Source organism: Myotis lucifugus, unplaced genomic scaffold (genome assembly GCF_000147115.1).
Source record: "Myotis lucifugus unplaced genomic scaffold, Myoluc2.0 scaffold_13, whole genome shotgun sequence".
Classification (NCBI taxonomy): domain Eukaryota; kingdom Metazoa; phylum Chordata; class Mammalia; order Chiroptera; family Vespertilionidae; genus Myotis; species Myotis lucifugus.
This window is the reverse complement of record NW_005871061.1, coordinates 2,247,962-2,257,138: the sequence shown is the minus strand read 5'-3', so window position 1 is coordinate 2,257,138 and position 9,177 is coordinate 2,247,962. Positions and strand designations below refer to the sequence as shown.

At 37.3% G+C, this 9,177-nt stretch overlaps 1 non-coding gene across 1 annotated transcript; it reads left to right on the top strand.

Annotated features, from left to right (window-relative positions):
- Positions 1-3,933: 3,933 nt before the first annotated feature.
- On the top strand, positions 3,934-4,096 carry LOC111825083. The gene has a single exon (XR_002828190.1). It is a non-coding gene; the product is annotated as a U1 spliceosomal RNA (small nuclear RNA).
- Positions 4,097-9,177: the final 5,081 nt, after the last annotated feature.

Here is a 9,177-nt window from a genome sequence, read left to right as displayed (position 1 = left end):
GGTGCCCAACCCCCCAATTGGACCTACCCTGAGTGTGACTGAGGGTGGCATCACAACCTCCCGATCCGCCCTGCTCTGTGCATGACGGGGCGGCTCCCCCAACTCCCAATCGGCCCTGCTCTGAGCCTGACCAGGGGCTGCACCTAGGGATTGGGCCTGCCCTCTGCCACCCGGGAGCAGGCCTAAGCCAGCAGGTCGTTATCTCCTGAGGGGTCCCAGACTGAGAGAGGGCACAGGCCGGGCTGGGGGACCCCCCCCCCCAAGTGCACAAATTTTTGTGCACCGGGCCTCTAGTTAATAAATAAAATTATACCATAGTGTTTGTGATGAGAGTTATGTTTGCTAAAGTTATACATCAGAGTTATGCTTACAGTGAAAATAATCTTGTTTGCACTACCATAAAATAAACTCTTAAGTAACATAAATTAAAATATTGGGAATTTCTAGTTCCTTTAAATTTTAAATCAAATCAGCCATAAAATCATTTGGACCAGAGATATTTTTTCAGGAAATTCCTTTCAACTTTTATTTTTCCAACATTTTTATGGTTATTGGTCAATTTTGTGTTTTCTATTTTGGGATCAATTTTAACAATTGGTATTTTATTCTATAAAATTACCCATTTCATTCACACATTCAAAATTATTAGCATAAGTTTTGACATAGTTTTATTCCTATGTATTAAAAACTAGAGGCTTGATGCATGAAATTCATGCAAGTGGCTCAGCCCTTGCAGCTTGGTTGCCTTGTGACCCTGCGGCCCTGCTCACTGGTCATTTCACAGTCCAACCTAATTAGCATATTAACTCTTTATTATATAGGATAATCCAGAGAGCAAAAGAGAAATAGAGAGTTTTATGTCAATTTATTATTCTTTTTCTACTGAGAGATTTTGAAGAAAATGATGTAAAGACAGTGGCACAAGATCCAGAGAATCGAAGATGGCGGCATAGGTAAACACCGGAGACTGCTGCCGCAAACAACCACTTCAAAAATACAACTAAAAGACGGAACGGACATCAACCAGAACCATAGGAAGGCTGGCTGAGGAGAGACTCTTCAACTAGAAGGAAAAACAACAGCATTCCGAGGCTCAGAGGAGGCGCAGTGTGGAAAATTTAAAGGTACCGAGGTGCGTGCACAAAGCGGGCTGGTGGCTGAGGGCGCGGTTGTCGTTTTCAATCAGGAGGGAGTCTCAGACTCTGGGCTACAGATCCGGGCGAGTCTCTAGGGACCCAGACTCAAACAGGAGAAGCGGGACTGTCTGGCTAGGGTCCCTCCGAGGTTTGCAGCGGTTGCTGGGACAGAGAGGCAGAGCCTCTGGGGATGGACTGAGAGCAGCCATAACTGCTTCCTCCTCCGCCCTGCTGATCCCGTGCGACCCACCCCGCCCAAGCCCTGCACAGAGCCATTTGCTGGATCGCCTCAGGCAAAGGCTAGATTAGCACCTCCCCAGAGGACAGAAGTTTTCCCACAGCTGATTCTCACAGCCAGTCGGCCTGGTGGTCAAATCCCTCTAGTATTAACTACAACAATTAAGGCTTAACTAGAACAAGACTGCACACAAAGACCACAAGGGGGTGCACCAAGAAAGCATAAAAGATGCGGAGACAAAAAAGCATGACAGAAATGGAGGATATGGAGCTAAAAATCGCAATTTTGAGGGCTTGCAATAAACTTGAGCAGAGCCTCACGAAAACTAATGAGACCCTCGATGCTATGATAAAGAAACTAGAAAGTAAGCATACACGGACTGAAATAAAGAATATTATACCCAATAGCAGACCAGAGGAGCACAAGAATCAAACCAAAGATTTGAAATACGAAGAAGCAAAAAACACCCAACTGGAAAAGCAAAATGAAAAAAGAATCCGAAAGTGTGAAGATAGTGTAAGGAGCCTCTGGGACAGCTTCAAGTGTACAAACATCAGAATTATAGGGGTGCCAGAAGATGAGAGACAGCAAGATATTGAAAACCTATTTGAAGAAATAATGACAGAAAACTTCCCCCACCTGGTGAAAGAAATGGACTTACAGGTCCAAGAAGCGCAGAGAACCCCAAACAAAAGGAATCCAAAGAGGACCACACCAAGACACATCATCATTAAAATGCCAAGAGCAAAAGACAAAGAGAGAATCTTAAAAGCAGCAAGAGAAAGAGATTCAATTACCTACAAGGGAATACCCATACAACTGTCAGCTGATTTCTCAACAGAAACTTTGCAGGCCAGAAGGGAATGGCAAGAAATATTCAAAGTGATGAATACCAAGAACCTACAACCAAGATTACTTTATCCAGCAAAGCTATCATTCAGAATTGAAGGTCAGATAAAGAGCTTCACAGATAAGGAAAAGCTAAAGGAGTTCATCACCACTAAACCAGTATTATACAAAATACTGAAAGGTATCCTTTAAGAAGAGGAAGAAGAAAAAGGTAAAGATACAAATTGTGAACAACAAACATGCATCTATCAACAAGTGAATCTAAGAATCAAGTGAATAAATAATCTGATGTACAGACTGAACTGGTGATTATAATGAATCAGGGACATAGAAAGGGAATGGACTGACTATTCTTGGGGGGGAAAGGGGGATGGGAGATGCGGGAAGAGACTGGACAAAAATCGTGCACCTATGGATGAGGACAGTGGGTGGGGAGTGAGGGTGGAGGGTGGGTTGGGAACTGGAAGGAGGGGAGTTATGGGGGGGGGGAAAGAGGAACAAATATAATCTGAACAATAAAGATTTAATTAAAAAAAAAAGACAGTGGCACAAGAGTTGTCCAGATAATTTGAAATGAATGAGCCAGGTACCTTCATAAGTTGGGTTTACGTGGAAAAAAAACCCTCTTATGAAGTAAAAATGGCTTGAAGATTATTTATTCTGATAAGTATTACACTTGAGAGGGCAAAATTATTGAGTAGTCTTCATTAAACTCTGTTGAACTAGACTTCAACAGGTTATTACCAATAAGGTATTTTATGGAAATTTAGATAAATTATTATCAGTTGGTTGGATGTGTTAATGTATTCTCATTGCCAAAGAGCAATGCTTACCATAGCCAAGGTCCTCATAGAGAAAGACTATAATTGATGGTATAATTTTTAACATTAATGATTTTGCAAATAATGGACATCTTTCTTTAAATACTTAGTCTTAAAAACTAACTTGCATTGAAAATTATATTTTTTTTAAAAGATGATGTATACATAATATAAGATTTTTAAAAAATATTGAATGGACCTGGAAAGTATTATGCTAAGCAAAATAAGCCAGTCAGAGATAGGTAAGTATCACAAGATCTCACTCATATGTGGAATCTAATGAACAAAATAAACTGATGAACAAAAACAGACACAGAGACATAGAAGCATGGAACAGATTTTTTCAGGATAGGGTGGGTGGGAAGAGATTAACCAATGAACTTGTATACATATATGCAAAACCTGTGGACACAGACAATGGAGTGGTGAGGGCTTGGGGGTTGGAGGCAGGCTGGAAGAGGTCAATGGGGGAAAAGTAGGACTTATGTAATACTTTCAACAATAAATATTTTTTAAAAATAAAATACACAAACTCTAAGATAAGATTCATTTCTTAGTAATCCTGGACCAATATGCTAATTGATAACCTAACTATGTTTTCTTTGCCCCTACTTTCAAGATTAATTAGAATGCTTGTTAATTTAGGATACAAAACTTTCTACTGCATCAGTACAACCCTTTAAGCCTTTTTTTTAAATTTAAAAATTCTAAAAAACCTGACCTGTCTCTAACAAGAGACCAAACTGCTTCCAAATTATATCAAAGAGAAAGTATGAAGTTGTTTTTTAGCATCCCCAATAATTACTATAAATTCACACAATTTTTCTCTACCATTGTAAATATAAAATGAAGAGAGAAAAACAAAACAACTATAAATAAATGTATTCCTATACTTACCTGGCAGGGAGATACCATGATCATGAAGGTGGTTTTCCCAGGGCAAGGCTTATCCATTGTACTCCAGATGTGCTGACCCCGTCGATTTCCCCAAATGTGGAAAACTTGACTGCATAATTTGCGGTAGTGGGAGACTGTGTTCGCATTCTCTCCTGAAAAAAATATGTATTATTATGTGATGTTATACTATTTAAAATAGAATAATTTTCTCTTTTTCAATATTAATTATTTTACTTTCAAAACAATATTTCATACATATTTATATATTTTGAATCAAACTGCCTTAATAACATAACATACGATACTATGAATGCACAAAATTTCAGACTATGTTTTGAAAAATCTCGATTTTTAAAAACAAATGTATCCTAGTTTAGTTTAAAAAGCACATTTCTACACAACTGAAAAGTTTGAAACCTTATTTGATATATAATAGTTTCAATGCAGCTTCTAGACAGCAACATGTACAAGGAACTTCAGGGCCCCAATAGAGTGTAGGTACATTTTAAGATACAACCACCTATTTTATTAAATCTAATAAGGCCCTATATTTATCTGCTTATTGTTACTCAATATGTTGGGAGGTACATTCAAAGTAGAGATAAGCAATATTTCCAGTATTTACCTGTGTCTATCTTTCCATTTAGGGATAGCAGATGAGAGAGAATTGACTGTGAAAGCAAATATTATTTCACTAGATTATATAAGATTGCTGAAAGTCACACGAGTAAGTGCATGCACTACATTTTAAATCACCAAATCTCCTGTAAACGTTGACCACTGATGCTTCCTTTTTAAACAGTGTGTTCTCACAGTAAAATATGAGTTAATCTTAGTCAAAAAGCACTTCCAGAGTACATAAAGTTCTGGCACACCACATAAAGGCAGCTCTAATAGGTGCATTGGATGAATTCGCAATGGAGCTTGTCTTTGATGAAAATGAGTAACAAAATACAACATGCAACAGAACTGATATGTTCAGTTATTGTAAAGATCTAAATCATCACCAATGTTTTAGTTCCACTATTTATCCCACAATCCAAAGGAGATATGTTCTATTTTTATGGAGTATAGTGACCATGAGGCTATTGCAACTTTGAAGTTCCTCTGAGTTATCCAAATGTAGTGTTTATTTACACTATTTCTGAAGTGTTACAACCCATCTCTAAGGAACATAAAATCCAACTACATCTAGATGTCAATTATTTACAAGAATCTATGGCCAAACATGGCAGATAGAAGCAAATCCACTAGGCAAGTATTTGTTGAGCACCTATGATGTTCCAGACATTATTTTAGCACTGTAAAAGAGAGAGGGAGAGAGAGAGATAAAGAGAAAGAAAAACAAAACAGACAAGATCTGTCTCTTCTGAAACTTATATTCTGACTAGAGGCATGGTGCACAAAATTCATGCATGGTCAGGCCACTTCAGCCCAGCCTGCACCCTTTCCAATCTGGGACCACGCCTAAACCAGCAATCGGACATCCCTCTCACAATCCAGGACTGCTGACTCCTAACTGCTTACCTGCCTGCCTGCCTGATTGTCCCTAACTGCCTCCCTGCCAGCCTGATCTCCCCTAGCTGCACCCCCTGCCAGCCAGGTCACCCTCAACTACCGCCTGTTGTTCAGTCATTTGGTTGTCCCTCACTAATCCCCCTGCCTGGTTGCCCCACTCAGCCTGCTGTTCAGTCATTACTGTTATTGTGATGGCATCCTAGACAATTTGCATATTCCTCTATTATTAGTATAGATTCTACAGTGATGCTCTCAATTTAAAAAAAGAATAGGAAAAACCACAGAAAATATTAATGTTTGATTATTTATGACTTTCTGGGTAGATGGTTTTTCTAGAACACCAGTTTAAAGATGGAGAGTAAGATAATATGATCAGCACAACTTTTTTAAGAGGCAGTTTCAAAGATCTGAGACAATTTGAACAAAGATATATTTTTGGAAAAATAAGTAATGGGAGAAATTGTAAATAAGGTTTGTTTCATCATAGGAGAAAAATAAAATAAGTTGGTATGCAGTACAAGTAATAAGAAAAATATGTATCACTTTCCTAAAGCTAATTCTTGTTATAAAATTAAAACTAACCATATACATAACTGACTGATTAAACTAAAAACACATAATTGAGCAATTTTAATTATATTAATTATTTAGCACCTGTTCTATACCAGGTATTATGTTATGTATTTGTGGTAAATAAAACATACTAATTCCCTGTCTCCATTCTGGAATCAGAATGAAGAGTGATGAGCAGAATGATGGAAAATACAGGCACTATAAAAGTACTAGTACATATTAGAGATTTCAACTAGTCCTTTAAAAAGCCTCAAAAAAAGCCTCAGAGAAAGTAACATTTTATCTGAAATTTGAAGGATGTGTTAGGAAGAGGGAGGAGGCTGAACAAGACTGTTTCAAGTGGGTGGAATAGCATATGTGAAAGCCTAAACTAAGAGAAAGGGCACATTTCGGGAACAGTAAGAAGATCAAAGTGCTGGAGGAATTAAAGAGAGAAGAGGAGTTTTAATGGGGTTCAGAATTATAAGAGTAACATCAAGGTTTGTTTTAGATACCTTTTCCCTTGCTATGACTCTTGGAGAATGTGGTTGGATTACATTCAGAGCTCCCTCTGCTATATTAAACTTCAGGGTCCTTGTTCCTGGGTTCCAATCCTTGATTCCAACATACATTAAACTTATTCTAAACTTAGAAATTGAGGGGGGAATGCAATTTATTGTCTGCTCCAACACAGTCACTCTTTTAGGTATTAAAGGTACAGCTGTGAATAAGATGGCAATGCCCCACTTTCACTGGGCTTATATTCTAGTGAATGGAGATTGATAACAAAAACAAGGTAATTCCAGTAGAGATAAATGCAATGAAAAAAATACCTAATATGATAAAGAATCACTGTCAGTAATGGGTGGGATTGAATAAACATATCATTAGATTGGGTAGCTACTCTATGATAACACTATTTGGGTTGTAGCCTGGATGAAAAGAAACACATTATCCAAGAACAGAGGACATGCTATTCTAGGCAGCAAGAATGAAAAAATGAAAGGACCCCTAGGAGAGGGGTTTGGTGTGTCTGTAGGGCAGAAATGTCAAATTGGCGGTGTTTTAGCAGGGAAGGGGGAAAATAACAGCACATGAGATTAGAGAGCTATATAGAGGCCAGATCATCTAAGGCTCTATAGGTCATTTTAAGTAATAGTGGTCTTGTTTTAAGTACGATGGAAGCCGAAATAATACAATTCTTTTTATTTTTCAATTAAAGTTTATATTCAATATTATTTTATATCAGTTTCAGGTCTATAACATAGTCCTTAAATTTTCAGTTTACATCTATCTAATAGATTGTCATTCATTCTTACCTGGAAGGTCTTGCATTAAAAGGAAAGATGTAGCTGTATATCTTCATCTAATCAAACCAAGATCTCTATGAAAAACAAATAGACCAATGGTAACCAGTTGTGAGATCAATTTGCAATAGTGACAAGTGTGTACTCTGGTCTGGATTGAGATTATGCTGACTTCATGTAAACTCAAAGAGCCATTAGAGGGTGACTGCATATTCACTCAACCTACAAATTTGGAACCATGGCTTGAAAAGGCTGAAGAGCCTCCATTTCAGGAAACCCTTGAGAATAATCATCAGTAGAGTCACCAGGGGCATTTGATTGTTTATCAAATAACATAATTTCAAAATGGCCAAGAATCAGCCCTTAAATTATTTTCAGAATTTTGGTCACAGAATTTTGACTGCCTGACTTTCTGCCTTTAGAATGAGAAGATAGCCTATATGTCAACATAGCAAAGGCAAATAGTACCAAAAATAATCCTCACATAAAAACCTACTTTGCTTCTGATGCATGAAAAAAGTCTTCCCATTTGGAAAAAAAATATTGTGTCAATGAGCACATGCATTAAATGATTTTCTTTACTGAGAGTAATAATAAAGTGAGTAAAACAAAGAAGAAATGAGTGAAATTTCTGCAATTGAAATTTCTTTAACTTATTTTCCTCAGAAAGCTCACCTTCATTTAGCCAGTTATTTATATTTGCCTTTTCTTCTTTGTCTTGATATTTTTCCTTATTATGTATTCTTCCTATGACTGTCAAACGTTTGCATTTTGACAATCTAAATTAGTGTTTTGTTAGTTCTTCCTTTGAAAGATATCAACAAACAAGAACACTACTAAATATATGAAATGGGATATATACATTTGGGATACAGATAATATACCCCAATAAAACCAGACTAAGTTCCATCTCATTACCTGGTTACTGGTTAGCAAGCACTTTCCAAACATCATATTTGGTAAGCTTTGGGACTGCTTAAACCATAAAGTATTAGTTTTGCTAGTAATATGTGCACATATTGAGTGCTCAACAAATGTTTAAATATGTAAGCACAAGCATGACTGATCAAATAATTAAGCAATGAAAGGTTAAGGCAAGTGAGGTTCATCAATGTTAATTAACTAGCCCAAATTGTCACTATTAGTAAGCAGCAGAGCTATAATTTGAGCCCAAGGCTAATTCAAAAACATATAGGGTATCTCTACTATATGACTGGTTATTAAATAAGTAAAGAAATGAATGAAAAAAGAACTCAATAAAAGATGTGTGCCATTAAAAATGAAACATTTCCTTAGATAGGTAATGTTCAGGGGCTCTATTGGACAGTCTCAGCCATTTAATTTATCTGAAAACATACAAACTACAAGTCTTAAATTATAAAAAAAGTTCTTATTAATAACTATATTTCTGTAAAAAATTAATTGGTATGTTTTTCATTTGTGTATCCTATAACCAAGCAATTTAAAAAGGACAATGGAAGGTGTGCCAAAATAAACACACTAAGGGGCCAGAAAATATTTTTAAAATCTTCCTTCAGCCACTTCCTCAAAACATGGATAAAATAGTACCTTTAATTTTACATTGAAAACTATACAGAAATTTCTACAAATATCCTATATAATAAAAGACCAATATGCAAATCGACCAAAAAGCGGAACAACCAGTCGCTATGATGCACACTGACCACCAGGGGGCATACGCTCAATGCAGGAGCTTCCCCCTGGTGTTCAGTGCACAAGCGCTGCTCAGCCAGAAACCAGGCTCATGGCTGGAGCCTCCACAGCAGTGCTAAGGATGTCTGACTGACTCCCAAGGGGAGCGGGCCTAAGCCATCAGTCAGACATTCCCTGAGGGCTCA